Raw genomic sequence first — 25,203 nt, forward strand, 5'->3', positions numbered from 1 at the left:
GACACTTTCTTCACAAGGCGACAGGAAGGAGAAGTGCAAGTAGGGGAAATGCCAGATGCTTATAAAACCATCAGATCCCTTGAAACTCGCTCTCTATCATGAGAACAGCATGGGGGAAACTGCCCTGCCCCCTTGATCCAGTTACCTCCTCCTGGTCCTGCCCTTGACATGTGGTGACTGTGGGGATTACAATTCAAGGTGAGATTTGGGTGGGGACACATATCACAAGCCTAAACTATCATGCTGAATATTTACCCTGAAAAACGTTGACCCTACCCTGTGAGTAGGGACAAATGATTACACCCTTTTTCAGTTAGTGTAATGCTTGGTCCACTGAAGGCATGAGGGTCTTGGGATGCTTCTGGAGTCACTTCATACTTTCCATCCTCATTGTCTCTTAGGCAGCCTGGAGGACAACATTGGCCCGACACTTACCAGTGGCATCCAATGATAGACCAACTGAAGCATGTGGCATACACAGAAAGCAGTTTTGAAATTGAATTCTATATGAAACTGAGAGATACACAACTGTACTTTACAACTGATATCATAGATAATGTTTTCAGTATCTTATTATCGTAAGTGGTGATGAGGTATTGGGCTAGAAGAGGTCAAGGCAGGCGCCGCTGTTCCGGCAGCAGCAGAGAACCAACCACGCGATCACACACCAAGTCTCGTGGTTGAGAGACCATGGAGAAAATACATCCCAGCTAACTTACACCAGTGTTTCTCCAGCTGTGGCCACAATTCATTTGTGAGTTGTGATATCAACCTGAGGAGGCAATACTAATATCAACAAAAAGAAGTAAAATGGAAAGTATTTGAGGATGTCGTACATACTAAGAACGTGTTGTTCTGTGAAATGTTTGATTTTATCATGGTTTCACATCTCTCTATAATATGCATAGGATGTGCACACGGGATCAAGATGTATAATCTGCTTCTCACCATGGAGCAGGGTTAAAACATGACAGCCACGATCCTATTTCCAGGTAGAAAGAAGGTGACCCCCCACCTCTGAGCAGGAGGAACTGGAGGTAACAAAACTCCTTCAAGGAATGAAAAAGTAAACCAAGAATCCCCGGGGCACCAGGTTGGAACCAGGCCTTTTTTTCAGCTGAACTCTGAGGTGCTAAGAGGTCATGCCCAACAAGGGGAACCCAGGAGGTCCTGACATTGTTCACTGTTTTACTTTTGCCTGAATTGCTTCAGGACACCCTGTGCTTCCTCTCATGACTTACTCATAAACTGTGCAAAAATGACCAAATTGTGTACCCTTTCCAGCTTCTGTCCACCATCTGCACAATGGGGCTAATGACATCCACTTTCTACAGTTGTGAGGAGCAGGGACACGGTAGCACTGGCCCTGAGCAGAGATGCCCTCACTCACTTCTTTATCCCTTTATTTCTTCACTCTATTATTGATCAAATGTTTACATGTAAGGTACCTTGTGTGAGATATTAATCACACAGTAGTGAGACTTTATCCTCTTGTAAAGACAAGAATTCACCAAAATAAATGCAAATATGTGACTGTGACAAAAGCTAATTTTGAAAATTAAAATCGGAGTACTGAAAATTTAAAGTGCAATTGAGGAAGTCAAAGGTAAATGTTAGAAAACCTTCCGGAACATAGAGAAGAAAAAGAGATTAAAAAAAAAAAAAAGCTAAAACCAATGGAAGATAAATTTAGACAATCCAACAATCCAAATCAATTTAGTAGTAGAAATTCAAACAAACTAATAATAATAATAATAAAGGAAATAAAGAGGGGAAAATTAATAAAGAAAGAAGAAAGTTCTGGGAGGTGAACAGTTTTCAGGTTGTGTGGGGGCACTCATGTCAAGCAGTAAGAATGAAAAAAACCTAAACTCATCAAACTCCAGAAAACCAACAGGAAGAGAAGACCCTAGAGCTGTTTAGAGAGAAAAGCTGTGCTTCTGAGCTTCCTGGGGGAACCAGGATCAGACTGCAGACTGGCCTGGCAATGGAGTGGAAGCGTTCGTAAACCTTAACACTATACATGCATAGCATAGAATAAAATAGCCTCAGGGCCTTTGCAGCCTTGGGAGAGATGATTATCCCCTTAGTGAAATAGACATTTCCAACATGCAGGGCCTCGGAACCCTTACTTGGAGGTCCCCATTCTGAAAAATGCCTGGGGCTCTGTGTCCACAAACTGGAGAAGAAATCCAAGAAAGAATGGTGTGGGACACTCAAACCATGGGATTCATAAGGAACCCAAAATAAACAACCCGCTGCCCTCAGGTCACATGGAGTCTGCTGTAGCCGGAGGGCGGGGTGGGGGGGGAGGGGAAGGGTGCCGGCACAGCCCCTACACACCACACCCACCCTGTGGTCCCACTGAGACAGATCCTGCCCAGCCCAGGGCGGGGCACCCGGCCCTCAGGCCAGCTCTTCTTGTCGGGCTGGAGACGGCCACTTACGAATGCTTGGTTTTCAAAATCAAATACACAGAAACAAAATAGGTCGGATAACTTGCTTGCCTAAAATAGATGTTCCAGAGGAAATTTCTGCCTCTGACTTTAAATATTTTTTTTTAATGAACTAGGAGCCACAAAAGGGAGATTTTGGTAGGTTCTCGACCCCCCTGCCCTGGGACAGGACTCTGTGCACCAGTGGTGGCCGCAGAGGCTGAGGGGACAGACTTGCTGCCCTGCTCCTGCCCAGGGAGGGGAGCTTTGGGTTTTGTGCAGTACTTTGTTCTGGAGTCATGTGCAGCCACCTTCTGATCAGAATAACGTGGACGGATTTCAGGCAGGGAACTTCTTCCATCTCATCATTATTCCTTGTTCTGTTGGCTCTTTAAGGAGCATTGTCTAGCATAAGGTTATTGTTCATAAAATCCCACAAATGAGCATGCTTTGTATGACAACTTTAATAAGAACCTCACACCCATTTTAATTTATACTATATATATGAATTGCAGCATAGTTTGCTTGTCATTCATTAATAACTGTTTAATTTTTAGATATTATGAGCTAGTTATATGTATGTTTCTTGATATTAATACTAATATTCCATTGATTGCAAAATGCTTTTTAAAATAACTATAGCTTTATAAAATAATTTACTAAAAAAAGCAAACACTCCACATATGACACAGCATGAAAACTGAGCGTGTTGCCAATGTATTAACTCATTTTAATTTTTTTATTTTAATAGATTTTTCTCATTTATTGACCCCAAAGGTGGTAAATTTTTTTTTTTTTTTTTTTTTTTGAGACGGAGTCTCGCTCTGTCGCCCGGGCTGGAGTGCAGTGGCCGGATCTCAGCTCACTGCAAGCTCCGCCTCCCGGGTTTACGCCATTCTCCTGCCTCAGCCTCCCGAGTAGCTAGGACTACAGGCGCCTGCCTCGTCGCCGGCTAGTTTTTTTTTTTTGTATTTTTAAGTAGAGACGGGGTTTCACCGTATTAGCCAGGACGGTCTCGATCTCCTGACCTCGTGATCCGCCCATCTCGGCCTCCCAAAGTGCTGGGATTACAGGCTTGAGCCACCGCGCCCGGCCCAAAGGTGGTAAATTTAAAGATGGCCATGGAATTTCTTTTTTACCCAAAAATACATTTTTATATTTTTAAATTTTCTGTTCTTTCATACTTTCCATTTGTCTTTACACCCAAAATAAATTATTTTTCTACATATTTAAGATTGCAACTGTGTCCATTCCAGCTTCTCTCTATTCTTTCTCTCCACCTTGCCTTGAGTTTATGTAGCGATGTCTTACCTATCTGTTTTCTACTGCGTTAGCCGTGTCTAGCAGAGTCCCAGAGACTCAGCCCTCAGTCAAGGGTGGGCAAATTCATTGGTCACACTCACATGTTGGGAGCCAGAGTTTTCTGTATGTAACCTTTGCTGCTTGTCTAGATCATCCCAGTTAGATATTAGAAACTGAAAATGTATATTAATAAATTGATATCTAGCGATATTAATATCACTGCCCACTATCATTTATTGAGCATTTAATGATAAGCCAGACAGTTTTGATATATTATTTAATTCAGACATTGAAAGTCTAGGAAATTAATGCTTATAAAACAACATGCTCAAATCATGAAGTAGTAAGTGGTAGTGCTTTTATAACCCCATTCTGGCTAATTGCAAATTGTTTAACCGTTAAAGATTTTGCTTGTTGGTTGAGTCACATGTACAGCATTGTCTGAGCAGTTAGAATCCATCTTCACGGGGCAATACAAACATTTTCTTTCTCTTTTTCTTTCTTTTGTTTTCTTTTTTGTTTTTCCAGTGAATCCATATTAACCACTAGGAGCAGGCACATAAGATCCAAAGGCGGGTAGGAATTGTGTGGGCCCTGGGGTCTCGCATAACAGAGGATTCTATAAGATAGTTCAGAGTTCATGGTAACATGTAGGGGAGTTATTATATCCAAAGGAGGGATAAGAGAAGTTCTTTCGTTTTAAACTACAATGTAGTAAAGAAAAAAGATCAATTTGGTCTAATTCCTTTCTCTTTCAAGGGACTAATCAGGACTTTTAACCTTCTGGGGTTCATATCCACCATTATGTTCTTGACAAGATATACATGCTCCATCCCTTATTAACTGTGTGTGTGGATGAAGTTGTTCTTTGGGGAAAATTAAGTACACAGGAAAGGGTTTGGGGTTCAGTCCCTAATGGTCAGCAGAAGTGGACAAGGTGGGCTGGTTTCCAGGTCGAAGGAAAAGATTTGCGAATTCTGGGGAAAATGGCCCTATTATGACTCCCTGTGTTTCTTACTTAACTCTACTCTCCGGTTTCCTGTTGCTGAAATGAGGAATTGCATAGAAAGTGGGACGGCACTTCCATAAGGGTTATCTGCATTAAGCTGTATCATTGCAGGGGCTCAGGGCTGTCTGCTCACTTGACCTGTTGAGGTTCAAAACAGCCCAGAGAGTTTTCGTCCTGTCAGCCCTGGAGAGCAGGAAGCACCGAATCCTTTGGAACGGAAATCATAAGGGGCCAGTTCTCCAGTGCCACCACCCAAGGCTCCCCTGGGACCTAGTGGCGAGACTCAGATTCCCTGACCCGTATCTCAGTGCTGTGAGTCCTTCCTGAGCATGTGTGGGAACAGCCTTAATTCACGGTGGGAAGAACTGTACTAGATCTTAACACAGATAATTCGGTTTCAGTCATTGTCTCCTTCTAACTGGGGAGTTCTGAGCACATATTTCACCCTCTCGGAGTATCAGTTTCTTTATTCGTAAAATTCACATAAAGTTCACTTGATGGCCAAATGACATAATGGGCAAGAAAGTGTTTTGTAAGGTTTTTAGTTCTACGAATTTTAAGAAGACTAGGCTGATTCTCTCACGCCAGAAGTCCCTGGAGACATCACAGAATGAATAAGGGTGACAGTGGGAATCCTGGTGTGGAGCTCCTCCGATGCTGCCGCACAGGCTGAGTCTACCCCGAGTCTGGGCAGGAGGGAGGATAAGGCTGCGTGCAGGGCTTCTGGTCCACAGGAACTGGGAGCTCATGGAACCGTCTCAGGCAGAGCACAGAGCTGACGTAGCTGGCAGAGAACAAGCCTTCCCAGCCGGGGCTTGCTCCCACGGGAGCCTGGGCAAGGGTCACAGTCCAAACAGCAGGCGTCAAATCTAGGAGAATAAACTGTAAAGGGGAATGCGTTGTTCACGGACATGAAAGAGAACGTTTGGTTCCTGGAGGAAGCTGCTGTGTGCGTGTTGACGGTTGCAAAGAGGACACCCTGCGCATGCCTCTTCCTAAGGTGGTGATGGATTCATGAGGGGCTGTATATTGCTTTTCATATTTTGCAGATGGAGAAATCAAGGCACAGAGAGATTAAGTGACTTTGCCACAGTCACAAGCTGGAGAGGACCAGGAGTAGAGCTTAGAGCGAGCCCCTGACTCTGGGCCTGCGTCCTGCCAGGAGTCACGCTGCCTCCGTTCCTAGGAGAGAAGACTTCCTGTAAGGTAAAGGCAGCCCACCTCCACTCGGTTCTGTGCAGCCCGCACTGAGGCAGGGCGGCCCTCACTCACTAGGTAAAGGCGGCCTGTCTTCGTACGGTTCTGTGCAGCCTATGCTGAGGCAGGATGGCCCCCACTGTAGACGGTTAGGTTGTGTGCTCTCTGCGTGTGTGAAACGAACTAAATAAACAGCAGCACTCACATCTCCTAGCCTGGGTTTGCTAGCCTGTTCCAGACCACATTGTCCACAAACCACTTCCTTATATGGTCAAAACAATTAGCCTGCACACCGCTTCCTCCACCTCAGCCTCTCCGGTCCTTCCCTCTTCCACTTTCCATCCTTGGAAGGTATCTTGGCTTTTTCTTCTAAACCATTCCTTCAGATTTCCCCCTCTCCTCTTTTATGTCCATCACATCTTCTTTTCTGATGGCTGGATTGACCCCATCTTGGATTCTAAGAAACAGAGAGCAGCTTCCTTCCTCCCTCTTGTAGCTGTTCACTTGCCTCTGTCCCCTAGGGCTGTTCTGGGCAAAGCACTGCCCACCTCCCTGGCACCTGCCCAGTGCAGCGGCTCTGAGAATCCTACTGCATTCTCCTGGGACTCCCCTTGAGAAAGGAGCAACAAGCCCAGGCACTGTTGGCTGGGACGGGGATTTCGGCCTCAGCTGGTCCCACGCCCATCACCCGGGGACAAAGCCTCTGTGCTCCAACCCCACATGGGATGGCCTCACTCACGCTCAGCCACTACCCAGCAGTGGTCAGCGAGAGACCACCTGCTTGCTTCCTTCAGTCCTCCCCCTACAGCGGCTGTGCTGACAACATAATACTCCTTCTTCTTCTCTTCCACCCTTTCTAGAACTTCCTCTTTTCTTCTGCAACAGGCAGGGTTTTTTAGGGTTTTCTCCTATTATTTAGAATGCTCTTATTGATGCTTTTTCTTTTCTTCTATTCCTGCTCCTTGAAGGAGGGCAGTGTGATATTAGTGGTGCATTTCTCTCATGGAGAAGGGCACTCCCGGGAAGAGAGCGCAGTGAGGACGACAGTCTGGCGAACTCACAGCTACCGCACCAGGCACATGGCAGCACCCCCTTATGCGTGTGGAGCGCTCTGCATTTTCCGGATTCTTCCACATGTGTTAGAATGCTCACATCCACCGACTGTCACATGAACACACAGGAAAGACATTCCTGTGGCATAGTTCATGCAGATGATAAAATTGAGGCCTGCAAGTTAAAGAGACACAGTAAGTAGGAAAAAACAAAAACAAAACTATTCCAAGCCCATGCCCTGTCTCTAAACTTCATGTTTCCCACTTAACAATCTTCAGGGCATTTTCATTTCTATTACTTTTCTGTGGAACAACATATTTCCACCCCCGTGAATATTTAACATATGTCACAGAGTCCACATTCTATCACTCGTAGACACAGGATTCTCTAAGTTTTCTGTTCTTTATTCTTTTAGTATTTTCCTCCCCTTAAAAAATAAGTAATTTTACAAAATGGATTAAAAGGAATTTGCAAACTAGAAAAATCACTAAGATAATTTCAAATACCTGCAAAATGGGAAGTTCTAGTAATATTTTTCTATGGCAAAACATATTTGAATATTTGATTTAAAATTTTTTTACCACATCACTAAAATCTGAATTCGGGAGAAGTAGAGACAGAAAATGCTGGATATAAACCAGATGGAGTCTGGGAAGCAGGCCTATAGGTCAGCAGTACAGAACACTGTCTATTACTTATTAAAAGCAGCTCTTTCGTTACCTTTGTGTGTTTTGTAGCTATCAAAAGGAGATAGCTTGTTTTTTCACTTGCACTGTAGCCACACATCCTCTGGGACCGGCATTCATTAGGGAGGGAGCCGACACCTCTGAACATCACCAGGAGGCAGCATGGCCTGCAGGGCCGGAGCAGGGGGTGGGGAGGGGGGGGCGGCGAGCCAGATGCCCCCAGGAGGATTCGCCGGGTGGAGGGAGCAGGGCATGAGACCAGGGCTGAGCCTGGTGAGGGCATGGGAAGGAACGGTCCCATGGGGGGACTTGGCCACTCACCCCAAAATGCAAGCCTCAGGGAGAAAGTCACAGGCCATGGAGACTGGGATTCTTTTTGAATGAATGAATTACCGGAAACATTTATGTATACATGGGAAAAAATACCATCAGCAAAATAGAAAAATAACAAAACAGTATCAACAATAAGCTGGAAGAAAATACTGGCAACAGATAAGGTGGGCAAAGGCCTTAGCACCGCAATGTACAGAGAGCTATTACGAATCGATGTGGAAAATGTGAAAAGAAGGAAAACAGGCAAAGGATATGAATCACAATTTCACAGAAGAGGAGATGCAGACGGGGAAGGCGTGAGAGAAAGCTTAGCCTCCCCGGGGGCCAGGGAAATGACGAGACACGTGGCTTTCCTCAGCCAAAGCCAAGGACGGAATAAAATTGAAGGACCAGTGCTTCCAGAAACCCCACAGTCACACGTTACTCAAAAGGGTGTGGATTCTTTTTTTCTTTTTGAGACGGAGTCTCGCACTGTTGCCCAGGCTGGAGTGTAGTGGCGTGATCTCAGCTCACTGCAAGCTCTGCCTCCTAAGTTGACTCCATTCTGCTGCCTCAGCCTCCTGAGTAGCTGGGACTACAGGTGCCTGTCACCATGCCCGGCTAATTTTTTGTGTTTTTAGTAGAGTCAGGGTTTCACCGTGTTAACCAGGATGGTCTCGATTTCCTGACCTTGTGATCCGCCTGCCTCAGCCTCCCAAAGTGCTGGGATTACAGGCGTAAGCCACCTCACCCGGCCAGAATGTTTTCTTTTTTAATCGTAAAGTGACAATATCTTTTTAGAAAACTCTATAAATACGTGCAAAATACCTGTAATCATGTTTGTAAATTATTTTTGTAGTGAAATAAAACAACATAAGCCTTGTTAGTAAAGGAACTTGGGGGACTGGCTGGATAAATTATAGTAGGTATATTCTGAGGAATACTATGCAGCCATTCAAAAAGATGAGTTCAAAGGATAGACGTTAGCCTAGAGAGGTGGCTGTGATTTTTCTGTAAGTGAAAGATAGCAAGTTACAAAAAAGTGTTGTAAACAGAGCCTGATTTTGTAAATAATAAACACACAGAGAGCCTGCTCTGTTTATTCCTGCCATTGTGGAGTGGAGTGAAGGTTGGTTTCCTCCAGTAAGGAGATTGGTTGCGGGAAGAGAGACAGCAGCGGCTGCCCAATCCCCACCTGGCGGACCTCTGTGTGCCTGTTTGTACTTCAACCCGATGATATAACTGCCCAAGGGGTTCACTTTGCCTGCTGCCCAGACAGAGCTGATTCACCAAGACAGGGGAGTTGCAATAGAGAAAGAGTAATTCACTCAGGGCGTCTGTGCGGGAGGCTGGAGTTTTATTATTACTCCCATCAGTCTCCCCGAGCATTTGAGGAGCAGAGTTTTTAAGGATAACTTGGTCGGGGAAGCCAGTGACCCAGGAGTGCTGATTGGTCAGCGATGAGATCAGAGGGAGGCAGAGCTGTCTTCTTGAGCTCAGTCCGTTCCTGGGTGGGGCCATAAGAACAGATGGGCTAGTTTATTGATCTGCGTGGAGCCAGCTGATCCACCCAGTGCCGGGTCTGCAAAGCATCCCAAGCGCTGACCTTAGGAGCAGTTTAGGGAGGGTCAGAATCTTGTAGCCTCCAGCTGCATGACTCCTAAACCATCATTTTTAATCTTAGGGCTGCTGTTAGTTCTACAAGGGCAGTGTAGTCCCCAGGCAAGAAGGAGGTGGGCTTTGGGAAAGGGCTGTTATCTTCTTTGTTTAAACTAAGTTTCTCCCAAAGTTAATTCAGCCTATGCCCAGGAATGAACAAGGACAGCTTGGATGTTAGAAGCAAGATGGAGTGGGTTAAGTCAGATCTCTTTCACTGTCCCAGTCAAAATTTTGCAAAGGCAGGTAAGGAAAAGGAGGCATTATTGCTAGACTTGAGGTAATCAGCAGAGAACCACTCTGGGTTCTTAAGCCCGAGAATTCCTGTACGGATGGCACCACAGCGAGGGCTGTAGGGGATGGACAGGAACGCGGAGGAGGGGACACCTGGGGACTCCAGCAATGCTCCCTCTTGGTAGGATCCGGCATGGACGAGTGTGGCGTCCAGGCAGATGCAAGGAAACGGGATAAAATGACAACAGCCAAAACCAGAATGTGATAAATTATTTGATAAGGGAAAGGGGGAAAAACTAGCCAAGTATTATTTTAAAACTTTGGAAGGGAAGAACCACCACCTCATACATTCAGGAACTAACTATGGAGAACATGGACAGACGCTGGGGTGTCATGAGGCCCCGCCTCACGAGCTCTTACAGCCAGTGAACTGTGCAGAGAAACTGATGTCTAATCAATAAATTTGCAAAACGCCAAGGAAGGAGACGGGAGAGAGCAGTGCCTAACGGTGAGATAGGAATTAGGGGCGTGGTTAAGGGAAAACCGTAAAATGAACTTGATGTGACAGAGGCAGCAAGGAGAGTTCATTTAGGGGCTTTCCCTTAACCACGGGGTTGGAAGTTGGAAGGGACCGAGCTGAAGGAAAGCAGGAGGAGGACCAGGCGAGAGGGATGGACAGACATGCAGGAAAGAAGGATGGGAGAGAGTGGGTCCTCAGAGGTCCGCTTTAAGAAAAGGATCTAGGCCAGGCGCAGTGGCTCACACCCATAATCCTGGAACTTTTGGAGGCTGAGGCAGAGGATCACTTGAGGCCAGGAGTTTGAGACCAGCCTGGACAACATGGTGAAACCCCATCTCTACAAAAAGTACACAAATTAGCCAGACATGGTGAGCATCTGTAATCCCAGGTGCTCAGGGGGCTGAGGTAGAAAGGTCATTTGAGTCTAGGAGGTCTGAGGCTACAGTGAGCCATGATCATGTCACTGCACTCCAGCCAGAGTAGCAGAGCAAGAACCCATCTCCAAAAAGAAAAGGAAAAGAAAAATATATAGCAAGACCCTCACAAGAGGGGGTGGCAGCAGCAGGGGCTGATGTGGAAGCATGGGTGGGGTCCAACAGGAGCCCTGGATGCACCCTGTGATTTGGGGCCACGATTCCTGGCAGCGAGCAGAGATTTGAATGGAAACTTCTTACTCGGAGGCAGGCTGGAAAGGGATATTGAATGAGAGATGTAGATGAGACCAGCGGAGGGGCTGGCTTCAATGGCTCCTCTGCTCTTCCTTATAAAGAGAATGGCAAGGTTGCTACCTGTGAGGGGACAAGATGGGAAATGCAGGTTGCAAGGGAGAGCAGTCTCCATCAGCCCTGGGATGAGCTTAGCCCACAAAGGAAGCTGGCACAGCAGGAGGGCTCAGATGGCCGCCTGTGAGGCTGCACAGCAGAGCCCTGGGCTCTGTTCCAACACCCCCCAGAGCGGTGTGCACCAGGGCATGCGCCAGCCTTGCTTCTTCACATGGTATTGTCCTGGCTGAGGTGTGGCAGTGGACGCTGAGGGCTCTGGATGACTGGGCCTGTTCCAAAGCACCTTAGAAGGCAGGGCTGGGCCTGGCAGTCCACACAGAACTGCCATTCTTCTCCCCAGAACACTCTCCAAGCCACTCCCTTCTTTGGTTTCTCAACATCCCCGGGTATATATGGGTGCTGTTGCCCACTTATGTGTCATCGAGACATCCTGGGACATGGAGCTTAGATAACTTGCTTGAACTCATACAGCTAAGAGGAGACAAAGGCAGGGTGTGACCCTGGGAGGTTCAGCTCCTCACCCCACTGCTCCCCACTGCCCTCCAGGGCCCCCAGAGTGGTTTCTCTATTTTGGCACTGAGTTCATCCTGTCTTGTGTTACAACTTGGTGCTTGAGTATCTGCCTTCCTTGTGATGTACTGAGGGTCTCTTATTTACAAGAAACTATGGGACAAATTGAAGAACCATGACATTCAAGAATGAATTTAAAAAGCCCTCACCCTCAGGAAGTGTGCACTGCTGTGTAGCTATTTGCGAGTCTGTAAACAGATGCCGTAGAAGATAGAGGGTGAGGAGCCCTCACAGGTGGTGCAGGGAGAGCTGTGAGTTCCCACAAGAGACAGTGTCTGCCCAGGAATGGGGAGCGTCAGCCACACCTCCTAGATCAGGACTGTGTCCTTTGACCATACCGTTTATACTGCAAGACACTGATTTTACAGGTGCTAAAAGACCTGAGATGATTTTTATTTCACACTACACTTGTATGAAAAAGCACAAACTACCAGCCTTTAAAAGTATCCTTAGTCTAAGTGTTTGTTGTTGTTGTTGTTGTTGTTGTTGTTGCTGGGTTTTTTGAGACAGAGTTTCACTCTTGCTGCCCAAGCCGGAGGCAGGATCTCAGCTCACTGCAACCCTCGCCTCCCAGGTTCGCGCGATTCTCCTGTCTCAGCCTCCAGAGTAGCTGGGATTACAGGCACCCACCACCATGCCCAGCTTATTTTTTTGTATTTTTAGTAGAGATGGGGTTTCACCATATTAGCCAGGCTGGTCTCAAACTCCTGACCTCAGGTGATCCACCTACCTTGGCCTCCCGAAGTGCTGGGATTACAGGTTGAGCCACCACACCCTGCCCCTAGTCTAAGTTTTTTGAATTTTCATTACTTACCTAATATTTATGATGTTTCCCTGTATAGGTAGGAAATGTTTCTCTTTATTTTACTCCTTTTCTTTCCTGCATAGAGCATCCGTGACTCTTAACTAAATTATTTCCTTATGGTCAAGAAGGTGTGTCCAACCTTCATGCGATCCTTAATCAAACCTTGGTATTTTTATTTAGTACAGCTCAGCAAATATTTATCCAGCCACTGCCCTGTGCCAAGCGCCATGCTGGGGGCTGCAGAATTGAGAAGATGCACGATGCACTCTCGCTTCTGTCCCAGGATTGCTGGGCTTAGCTCCTGGTCTGCGTTTCTCCTGGCGTGCAGAGAACCGCCTCTTCTGGAATGATCCAGTTCCCCAGGCTTCAGGGCTGTGGCTCCTGAGAAGACAGTCTCGGCTGCTCCCTTGCCTGGCACAGGGAATTTAGGAATCCAAATCCTGTTAGAAATAAAGAGTTAGTTGAATTAAGGGAGACTGTGAAGAGTCCAAGAAAAATATTCTCATCTAGAAAAGAAAGTTATGTTCCCACCACACACACACATACACACACACACACACTTTTTAGATTTTGTAATTGCAACTAAATGTTTGGCTGTAGGAGTCCTGGAGACTGTAACCTGGGGCCAAAGTACCAGCGTACTAGTTCAGGGACATGAAAGGCTGATATAATATTTGGTATTGTGAGAAGGTAATCAATAGTATCCAGAGGACTTCATCTTACCCTATTTAAGAAGGACTATGCAGTTATCTGTAACATGGATTCTGCAAGCATTTGTTCCCTATCCCTTTGGGAAAACTTACAACACCCAGACATGGAAATGAGAAGAAGGCCCCAAGCGTCTCCTCAGCATCTGCTATGTACCCAGCCAGGCATGGTGGCTCACACCTGTAATCACTGCATTTTGGGAGGCTGATGTGGGTGGATCACTTGAGCTCAAGAGTTGGACAGCATCTGCTGTGCACCAAGCTCTGTAAAAGTTTCTTGCCTAAGATTCTTTTTTTCAATCCTCTCCACCACCCAATGAGATAAGTAGGGATTTTACATATGAAAATACTCAGATTCATAGAGGTGACTGTGTCGGCATAAGCAGGTTTGTGTGTGGAGCCAGCACTGGCACTGCAAGCCGTCGCCCCTGTCATGCCCATGTACACCGCTGCTGCCCTGCACAGTGCACAGGCCACGGTGTCCTCCGAAGCAATCCGGTGAAGGGGCTGCCACTGACAAGGAGAAGTTCGAGAATATGAAGGCACTGAAATCCGGAGAGCCAGCAAAGCAGACGGAGGATGCTGCCCACCACACGGCCCTAGAAAGCACATGCAGAGATGTTCAGAGCCACACAGCATCAAGGGCCCACCTTCCACCCGCCCACCATGGTCAGGCAGGCCTGCTGTGTGCCCAGCACTCCGCAGGAATGGGAGGTGCAGGTGGGAATGTGGCACGTCTACATCCCGGAGGTGCAGCTGGGCTGGCGGGAGGGTGGATGCCTCACAAGCACATGAAGATAAGACCAGAGTTATTTTAAAGGCATGTGCAAAGTCTATGGAAACTTGTTTGGAGCAACTTTCAGGGAGATTAAAGAACAAATTACTCCAAGAGCAGAAATGAAACACAAATAAATTATTAAACGTTGAGCAAAAGCTCAGGTGCTAGAGGACAGCTTCAGGGGGAGCTGGTACATCCCAAACCTTTGCCACATGCAGTTCCAGTGTCTACCCGGGACCCACGAACGTCCCAATGAGCCATTTTCTGAGTCTTGAGGCCCAGCATGGGAATGTCATTCCTGTAACAGTTACGTAACCCAAAAGCATCAGCCGAGGTCTGGCTTCCCCGGGATACTCCAGAGGCCCTGGGACTTCAAAGTCTGCTCTTTCCTTGGACTCAGTCATCCTCATGGGCAGAGAGCAGGGGACCCAGGGTGCACCCGTGCTCCCCACGCAGCCTCAGCCCACTGTTGCTAGGTCCAGCTTCAGAACCAGCTTGGAACAGATGGAGAGCAGCAGAGGTGAACCCCTGAAGCAGGTGGGCAGGAGGCATAAGCCCAGGAAGGAATGGGCATGTGCTTTCCAGGGCCCTGTGGTGTGGGGTAGCACATGCCCCTCCCATGGGAACGCTGCACCTCCACTCCGGCCATCTGAGGCCAAGAGAAATTTAGAGCAGTGCTTCCAGAGCATCATATTTTTCCAGAAAACAAAAAAACACAGAAATCCAGGTTTTGATATAAAGCCTTGAGATTTTTAGATGTTAGTCCAATTTGTTCAGTTCTGTGACTGGGTATGAGCCTCTGGCTGTGAGACCGTTCAGGTGCCCCCAGTCCTAAAATTCTGATTCTTTGAATTTTCTCCTAGAGCTTCCTGGCAAGATAAAATAATGGTGAAGTCATAAACACATTCAAGTTTAGAAAATCGTATTTTAAAATGAAAATAAGGATTTATTATCTTATTTTTACACTCAGGACTGAAACAACATCTATTTTACCACCAACAATAAAAATAGTTAAATTCTCGAAGGGCACCTGACTTCATGTTTCCTCTGGAGTTCTGGAAGGGATGCCTTCCTGCACAGACATTCCTTGATGTGAAAGAACATATCATGCTGTGACTGGAAATGCAGCCATTACACCCGAAAGAGACTTCAGCTCATCAGGTGTCAGCTCTTAGCATGAACAGCAAAGCTTCACGGTAGCCCTGTCACCACCACCTGCACAGCAGCTGACCACCCCCTTGGCCTGCGATGAGGCCTCCAAAGTGAAGTGAGGCCTCTCTCTCCCTGGCCCGTAGCACTTCCCCGAAAGTTCTTCTCTTGGGTGTTTTTGGGCTTCTCTGTTGGTATCGTACATGACATAACTTGGGTGACCCGTTTTTCATGGGTTTAGAACTGCTCGATCATCCATTTTTGAATAAAATCAAATGTAAATTATTTTGTGAAAGCATCACCACTGCCTCGATTACCCTGTCAACATCTTTGAAGCCTTTGAGGCTTGGTTCAGGTTTGGTTTAGTTTCAAATTTCCGTTAGGTTCCTGGCTCAAACATGGATTTGAGGAAACCCTTCTTGGGCCAGAGAATCCCAGGACTTTCCCAGAGCAAATTCCCTATGGCTGTCTTTGAAGCTGTGAAAGGCTCCTTGCCGTGTTTAAGTTCCCTTTCTGACTTCCGGCTTAACGTTGAATGATCCCGTGCAGCCTGACCAGCATTCCATTGACGCGGCATCCCCACCATCTGTGTAGAAATAGAGGCATAGGTATCCTCTGGCTGCCTGTGGAGTGGGTATTTCTTTGAAACTTTTTATTTGTATTGTGAGAATTTTTTAAAAACTATAATAAAATTATTAACAATGTAGCTGACCAAGAGATGCATTAGTCCATTGTAATTAGTTTATCCATCCACTCATTTAACTGAAATTTACAGGCGTCTACCAGGGGCCAGGCACTTTTCTATCAGGATGTCCACCTGCCTGACAGATAGGATCCTATATTTTGACAACTTGCTTTTCCTCTATTCAAAAGGCTAGTGGCTGAGTGCACTTCGTATGGCTGTCCTCCCACCTCTGTTGGGTCCAGCTCCCAGCTCTGTGCTCCCACAGCACACACAGATCTGGGGGAGAGGCTGGGGGCACCCATTGAGGCACAGGCTGGCATGGTGTCCTCGGTGCCACGCTCGAATTAGTGCTGTCCCGGGTGGTGGCACTCTCACGAGTTGGTTCTGTCAAGATGATGGAGCTCCCCTCAAGGGAGCCTATTACAGGACATCTTTATTGCAACCTGTCATCATTTTGATTGCTCTTTTCTTAGGATTTGTAGCATGATTTTTAAAGTGTTTGTCTCAAACGAGGCATAGAAGTCTATTAAGCATTCAAACGATGCCGTTTAGAAGGATTTATTTTTAGGGTTTCATGATAGTACGTGTGCTACTGTATCACTTGAGTTTTATCGTCCCCAGCCATTAGAGAAAGCCTGCAGCCTACATTTCCCAAGACTTTGTTGATTTCAACTATCCTACCTATGCCAGGAAGTCCCAGTAATTTGGCCTTAAAGCTGTATCTCACAGACTGCTTCTTGCCCTAAGAAACAGTGTAAACATTATTTGGCAGGCTCCGTATCTGTAACTATTCTTTTGAAAGCATGGCCACCAGGCTCAAGCCACTCCCTGTCCATGGAGAGGCACACCCAGAGCCTCCCAGTGGTGGGAAGGGGTCTTCCAGAGGTTCCTCCAGGCCAAAGCAAGAGCACAGCCATGCGTGGGTTTCTAAGACCTGCTCTATGTTTCCCTCACTTGTAGCTGAATATCAGTTCCCAACTGGTGCCCTCCAGAACTTCTACCTGAGAAGTGATTAGCAGAGGCTGATCGTTAGTGACTGGAATCAGGAGAAAGACTAAGACATGTTAGGGTCAAAACTCAGTTTGATTTTATACACATTTGTAAACCTCTTTAGTACTTTAAGGGAATTTGTAACCAAAGAATGGGGGAGGGATGCTTTTTCTGTTTCAGTTTAGGTCAAGGTCATGTTTTAGAATATCTTCCTAAAACGTTCTTGTATGCCACCTGTTTAAAGCTTACTAAATACTCATTGACCAGTTCATAAAACAATTAGCTTTCAAATCTCATTCAGGTGAACTTCAAATACGCTATTTCCAATATTTTCTTTCATTTTCTAAAAAGTGCTAACCTACAAAATCATCTTTATTTCTGAGTACAGAGGAATAGTTTTACCTTGTCTCACCCTAGAGACTGTCAGGGTCAGCATACAGAGTGGCAGATACCATGTAAGTATTAGCTGTATCTTCACTTGTTTCACCAAGATAATTTTTATTTTCTCATTTTAATTTCTCTTGGCTTTGTTGGCATCAACCTTGCCGGACCAAACAGGCACACACATTGTACACAGTGATGGGGTGAAGGGGACAGATCCAGGAACGTGGATCTCTTTCCTCAGGACAGTGACTTCACTAATTGCCATCTGCATCAATAAATAAATGGAAAGGAGGAAAAGGGAAAATTAGGAGCAGACAAATCAAGCCTCTTTTTCCTGTTTTATATGCCTAATTTTCTCCTTTCTATCCTATGAAGTTGAACAATGAAAATTTAAAAATTATAAACCATGATGTAATGAACTATAAACCCACTTACGTTTTCTAACTCTTTTGTGACCTGATAAAATGCTATCCTTTCAAAATATGAATATCAGGTATGAATCCCAAATATGAATGTATTTACACTACATTAATTTCACCAAAAAGCAGGAAATATTGTCATAGTTTGGAAAACAATTTTTAATTGTTGTCATTCTCCATTTAAACATTTTTCAAGGATGACTAGAAAATATGTTCTGATTCTTGCTAATCTTCATAGATGTATTTTTAGGAGCCCAAATTTGCTGGAGTCCAAATTGAGACATGGGGGTATTTTCTGTGACGTAGGGTTGTGCCAGGCTGACCAGCTCCCAGCTGCCTTGGAGAGAGTAATTCCTGGGAAGAAGTGCTCTTGGGAAAACACCTGGATGTGGCTAGACGTGCACAACTGCACTGCCTTCTGCCAGGACTTCCAGTTTCTCTTCAACATTCCTTCCCCAAGCATGCCTTACCCCTCACAGAGGCTGGGACTGACCTCTGGCTCCTGCCCTCCCTCCCGTCTCCTCTTCTTGATGGTGCTGACAAGCAAAGAATTGACCAAGCGAACTGAGCAGCAGGAGCTGAAAGGCAGAGTCCAGCTGGCTGGCAAAATGGAAATTGCTTCCTGGATAGTAGAGGAGTGACTGTGGCAGGGAGGGAGGCCTGGAGCTCAGGTTTGGTGTCGAAGTGGAAGCTGCCTGCCATCCAAGCCCCCATGCCCGCTCCTGCAAGAGGACTCCGTGGGGTGAGGAGATCAGGTCCCTGCGGCTAGAGACTCGGGCTGGGGGGACCTTGCTGGTCTCTGGCAGGCCTGGGACCCAAAGTGAACCCGTCATGGGTTCACAGTTGTGGCCTGATGGGGTACTTGGACTCAGAAAGCAGCAGATGAGGACTCCAAGGAATTTTACTGAATTTATGAAATTTTCATGCATTTAAAATATTAGTTCTTAGCCAGGTACCATGGCTCACACCAGGGATCCCAGAACTTTGGAAGTCAGAGGCAATAGGATCACTTGAGTCCAGGAGTTCAAGACCACCCTGGGAAACATAGTGAGACCCTGGCTCTACAAATAATTGAAAAGATTAGCCAGGCATGGTGGCACACACCTGCAGTCCAGCCACTGTGGAAGTGGAGTCCGAGGCTGCAGCGAGCTATGATTGTGCCACTGTACTCCAGCCTGGGTGACAAAGTGATGCCCTGTCCCTAAATATAGGCATCAAATATATATACATTATAATCTCTTCACTGAGGCTCAACTTGAAGAAAGCATCCCTTTTATTGGAAGGAAGAGAAAGAAGATCATAGTAATAAAATAAATCCCGAGTCCAAATGTAAAGTTTTCATGTTAGGAAATAATTCACCTGCTCTCGCTTCATGAATCACTCCTGAAAGCTTTATTGCCTGAAAATAGATTCCTTAAATTCAAGACTTTTCTTTACATATAAAACATTTTAAGTCTTCTTAGAAAACATCCTTATTTTAAAAATAAATATTAGACTTCAAAATGAAAGAATTACTGCTTAGGTGGAGTTTTATGGGTGATTTTCTAAATGTAAGTTACTGGAGAGGTAATCAGAAGCCCAAGCAGTGACAACTGAGGTGCACTTTCTGCAGTTCCAAGGAAAAGCAGAGCTGATGGCTTAGAAAACCCGACTGAGTTGTTCGCAGGTTCACTAAGTGAAGCTCGCACTGCTGGCCCTGGGACCACCAGAAGAATGAATTCAAATGAACGGTTTAAATACCTGAGGCTGCCAATGACAGTCGCCAGGGGTGGGCAGGCCCTGGGTGGAAGCAAGCCCAAGCGTTCTTTTCAGGAGGGTAGGAGAGACAGGAAGGGCAGGATGGCGGGGCTGGGGAGTCCTGAAGCAACACATTGCGAGAGCACTGGCAAGGGCCAGCTGCCTCAGGACCACACACTGTCAGGTGCACGCATTAGAAAATAAAACCTCCTGGCATTTCAGACCATGCGCTTTATGCTTTCTGCTTAATCTGAACCTTGCTGGCAGTTGGCACTTACTAAACAGCTATGTAAACATAACATTTAAAACAGTTTTTGAAACTCTTCAGATTTGGGTTTCATTGGCTGAAAGGGAAAGAAAGGGGAACCCCCATCTGTTTAGCATCTGCTCCATGTGGGGTGCTGTGCTCGGCATCTCTCATAAATTATCTCCTGTAATGCTCATAGCAAGGGGCCTTGTTCAGCAGAGGAAAACACACTGTAGAGCCACCGTAATCCAAACAGCATTCATGCTGGAAGAAACCAACAGAGTAGGGAACAGATGGTCTGATCATAGACCCAACTGTGGTAGGAATTTCACATTGAGCAAGAGGAATATTCTAGTGTAGGGAGGGAATATGATTTATTTAATAACTGATTAGTGGAAAAACTGCTATCTGACTGGGAAAAAAATAGGGTTGCCTCTATATGCATAAAAAATACTGAAATGATGAAGAATTTAATTATAAAAATAAAACAATTCTTACCCTTATCCAACCATATGAGCATTTAACTAATAAGGCCAAGTTTTTCGATTTAATGCCCACAAAGGAAAACTAGCTTTACTGAACTTTTGCTCACAGGTTCTTCCCTAAACTACAGCCAGAGAAATCATAAATACAAGTTTATTCACGAGATGCTGGATAAGGGTAAGCAAGCCCAGTGATCACTGAGTGTGGCTGGCCCCTGTTCTGCTAGAAGCTTTGAGAAGTCTGTGCCCTACTGAAGGGAGCTCATAGCCAAGCTCAGAGTGTGTCTCTCCCACCTCAGCCCCAGCTTTGTCTCTCCTGGAACACACCGGTCTCTCCAAGCCTTTGGGTCTTTGCACATCCTGTTCCCACTGTGAGGAATACACGCTCACCACAGTTTCTCTTTTTAACCTGAAACATTCAATTTTTATGTGTGTGTGTGTGTGTATGTGTGTATGTGTGTATATATATATACACACACACACACATATATATAAACTTAAAGTTCTCGGGTACATGTGCACAACATGCAGGTTTGTTACATATATATACATGTGCCATGTTGGTGTGCTGCACTCATTAACTTGTCATTTACATTAGATATTTCTCTTAATGCTGTCCCTCCCCGCTCCGCACACCCCATGACAGGCCCTGGTGTGTGATGTTCCCCACCCTGTATCCAACTGTTCTCATTGTTCACTTCCCACCTATGAGAGAATATGTGATGTTTGGTTTTCTGTACTTGCAATAGTTTGCTCAAAATGATGGTTTCCAGCTTCATCCATGTCCCTACAAAGGACGTGAACTCATCCTTCTTTATGGCTGCATAATATTCCATGGTGTATATGTGCCACATTTTCTTAACCCAGTCTATCATTGATGGGTATTTGGGTTGGTTCCAAGTCTTTGCTATTGTGAATAGTGCCGCATTAAATATACGTGTGCATGGTCTTCATAGTAGCAAGATTTATAATCCTTTGGATATATACCCAGCAATGGGATGGCTGGGTCAAATGGTATTTCTAGTTCTAGATCCTTGAGGAATCAACACACTGTCTTCCACAATGGTTGAACTAGTTTACAGTCCCACCAACAGTGTAAAAGTGTTCCTATTTCTCCACATCCTCTCCAGCATCTGTTTTTTCCTGACTTTTTAATGATTGCCATTCTAACTGGTGTGAGATGGTATCTCATTATGGTTTTGATTTGCATTTCTCTGATGGCCAGTCATGATGAGCATTTTTTCATGTGTCTGTTGGTCGCATAAATGTCTTCTTTTGAGAAGTGTCTCTTCATATCCTTCACCCACTTTTTGATGGGGTTGTTTGATTTTTTTCTTGTAAATTTGTTTAAGTTCTTTGTAGATTCTGGATATTAGCCCTTTGCCAGATGGGTAGATTGCAAAAATTTTCTCCCATTCTGTAGGTTGCCTGTTCACTCTGATGGTAGTTTCTTTTGCTGTGCAGAAGCTCTTTAGTTTAATTAGATCCCATTTTTCTATTTTGGTTTTTGTTGCCATTTCTTTTGGTGTTTTAGTCATGAAATCCTTGCCCATGCCTATGTCCTGAATGGTATCGCCTAGGTTAGGCCTAACATTTAAGTCTTTAATCCATCTTGAATTAATTTTTGTATAAAATGTAAGGAAGGGATGCAGTTTCAGCTTTCTACATATAGCTAGCCTGTTTTCCCAGCACCATTTATTAAATAGGGATTCCTTTCCGCATTTCTTCTTTTTGTCAGGTTTGTCAAAGATCAGATGGTTGTAGATGGGTAGTAGTATTTCTGAGGCCTCTGGTCTGTTCCATTGGTCTGTATCTCTGTTTTGGTACCAGTACCATGCTGTGTTGGTTACTGTAGCCTTGTAGTACAGTTTGAAGTCAGGTAGCGTGATGCCTCCAACTTTGTTCTTTTAGCTTAGGATTGTCTTGGCAACGCGGGCTCCTTTTGGTTGCGTGTGAAATTTAAAGTAGTTTTTTTCCAATTCTGTTAAGAAAGTCATTGGTAGCTTGATGGGGATGGCATAGAATCTTAAATTACCTTGGGCAGTATGGCCATTTTCATGATATTGATTATTCCTATCCATGAGCATGGAATGTTCTTCCATTTGTTTGTGTCCTCTTTTATTTCATTGAGCAGTGGTTTGTAATTTCCTTGAAGAGGTCCTTCACATCCCTTATAATCTGGATTCCTAGGTATTTTATTCTTTTTGAAGCAATTCTGAATGGGAGTTCACTCATGATTTGGCTCTCTGTCTGTTATTGGTGTGTAAGAATGCTTGTGATTTTTGCACATTGATTTTGTATTCTGAGACTTCAATGAAGTTGCTTATCAGCTTAAGGAGAGTTTGGGCTGAGACGATGGGGTTTTCTAAATATACAATCATGTCATCTGCAAACAGGGACAATTTGACTTCCTCTTTTCCTAATTGAATACCCTTTATTTCTTTCTCCTGCCTGATTGCCCTGGCCAGAACTTCCAACACAATGTTGAATAGGAGTGGTGAGTGAGGGCATCCCTGCCTTATGCCAGTTTTCAAAGGGAATGCTTCCAGTTTTTGCCCATTCAGTATGATATTGGCTGTGGGTTTGTCATAAATAGCTCTTATTATTTTGAAATACGTCACATCAACACCTAGTTTATTGAGAATTTTTAGCATGAAGTGCTGTTGAATTTTGTCAAAGGCCTTTTCTGCATCTATTGAGATAATCATGTGGTTTTTGTCTTTGGTTTTGTTTATGTGATGGATCATGTTTATTGATTTGAGTATGTTGAACCAGCCTTGCATCCCAGGGATGCAGCCAACTTGATCCTGGTGGATAAGCTTTGTGATGTGCTGCTGGATTTGGTTTGCCAGTATTTGATTGAGGATTTCACATCGATGTTCATCAGGGATATTGGTCTAAAATTCCCTTTTTTTTTGTTGTGTCTCTGCCAGACTGTGGTATCAGGATGATGCTGGCCTCATAAAATGAGTTAGGGAAAAGGATTCCATTTTTTTATTATTATTTGGAATAGTTTCAGAAGGAATGGTACCAGCTCCTCTTTGTGCCTCTGACATTTGTACCTCTGATTCGGCTATGAATCTGTCTGGTCCTGGCCTTTTTTTGGTTGGTAGGCTATTAGTTATTGCCTCAATTTCAGAGCCTGTTATTGGTCTATTCAGGGATTCAACTTCATCCAGGAGCTGGTTTTTTGAAAAGATCAACAAAATAGATAGACTGCTAGCAAGACTAATAAAGAAGAAAAGAGAGAAGAATCAAATAGATGCAATAAAAAATGATAAAGGGGATATCACCACCGATTCCATAGAAATACAAACTACCATCAGAGAATACTATAAATACCTCTATGCAAATAAACTTGAAAATCCAGAAGAAATGGATAAATTCCTGGACACATACACCCTCCCAAGACTAAACCAGAATGAAACATCCAATTAACCTTTAAAATTCAGCCCAAATATCAGTTCCTCCAGGAAATTTCTCTTTCTTCTTTCTAGTTCTCATCCAATGGAATGGTGGAATGGAATCCATGGAATCCAATGGAAGCCTCATCCAAGCTTCCACTACAGCCCCTGGAGAATGTTTCTCAACGTATAGGCCTTCATTAAAGGTTTTAATTCAATTTTGAATTCCTTAAAGAATACGATTTTACCCCATTATCTCTGCATCCCCAGTCCTGTGACAAGGGCAGGGGACCCCGGGAAACACTGTTTCTCGTGGATATGAATGGCGTTTTCGCCATCACTTTAGGCTTCTTGACTCTTAGTTCATCTCTGCCTCATGTCACTTTGGCCCTACATCCCTTTGCTAGAATTTTCAGGTGTTTTGAAGTATTTTCATGTTGAATAGCAATTTCAGAGCATTGATGTGTTACTCGGGGTGCTATTTATTTAAATGTCAAATCCACGTAATGTGGCCACAGTCAGAGTTTCATATCCCAGGCATATCTTCAAGTCATAGGAAAGGGCAGAAAACCCAAAAGCTGCCTGATGAGCCATTGTGTTGTGTGAATTCTTCCATCAGAAAGTTTTTTAAATGCATTTCTTTCTTTCCCAGACAACTATGTTCCCGAATTGACTGACGATGGGACTAAGCCACAGATGCTGTTGAGGCCACTGCCCAAGCCCTTTCTTCTTAGGCGACTGCTGGTCTCCTCCCAGCTTGCTCCCAGCTGCACTGCCTGCCCCCACCATGCCCTCTCTCAAACTGCCACTAACTTGTTTTTTTCTAAAACATATTTGCAACTCGTCCTCCCCACGCTCAAGAAAGGCTAGCAGCTGTCTATTCAGCTGGACCAGCAGGGCCTCCCAGGACATCCCTTCCAATTCTACACATGGCCCTGGCGCAGGCCTGTCATGTGCACTATCCAATGTTGTCTTTCCAACGTTCCACCTCAGGCACCTCCATTTGCTGCAGCATTCCCAGCAAATGGACTCATTCATTCATTCATTCATTCACTCAATAACTGTATATCAAGCCTCTAGATACAAGTCATAGAGACAGTCTCTTTTCCTTCCTTTCACACCTACACAAACAATTCTCATGGATCACAGCTTTCCCCGAGCATCTTTCCTCGGCTTCCAGTTCCCATTGACTCCTTTGCTGAAGTTTTTGTTTTGATGTTAAATCTGGCACATCATTATATCTGTTCATAGATATAGCCCATTAAGAGATTTTTAAGCTAATTAAATGGCTTATGTTTTTATTATATGTATGTTTTTATCCTGTGATACCATAATACTTAGCCAAAGTATTCATCAATAAATAGCTACTGGTTAGTTGATTTAAACATTAAATCAGGCACTGTCCATGTGGATTTCTGATGCCGTTCGTATTGTATCTGTTGAGTCGTGCCTTGCTAGTGCTGTAGCTTATTTTAGCGGCAGGTCTACCCTGTTCTTTTCTGGAGTGTGCATCGAATAGCGCCACAGGCATCTAATGGGTCTTCTTCACTCAGTTCCAATGTTCTTCCTCTAAACCGTGGAGGAAGTGGCTTTGGTGTACCCTGTGAGCCGGTATAGAGGCCATTCAGTGGGGCTCTGGCCAGCTTCTACTGCTCATCTC

The 25,203-nt window shown here is 45.0% G+C and overlaps 1 protein-coding gene across 12 annotated transcripts in view; it reads left to right on the forward strand.

The window, feature by feature from the left end:
* Window positions 1-25,203, forward strand: part of MYT1L (myelin transcription factor 1 like) — a 534,097-nt gene that overhangs the window by 319,310 nt on the left and 189,584 nt on the right. For all 12 annotated transcript variants that reach the window (XM_033176677.1, XM_033176686.1, XM_033176679.1 and 9 more), the window contains one exon: window positions 5,796-5,952. The gene's annotated coding sequence lies outside the window, so the exon portion shown is untranslated. The remainder of the gene's footprint in view (window positions 1-5,795; window positions 5,953-25,203) is intronic.

The sequence above is a fragment of the Trachypithecus francoisi genome, unplaced genomic scaffold (genome assembly GCF_009764315.1).
Source record: "Trachypithecus francoisi isolate TF-2019V2 unplaced genomic scaffold, Tfra_2.0 Lachesis_group17, whole genome shotgun sequence".
Lineage (NCBI taxonomy): Eukaryota > Metazoa > Chordata > Mammalia > Primates > Cercopithecidae > Trachypithecus > Trachypithecus francoisi.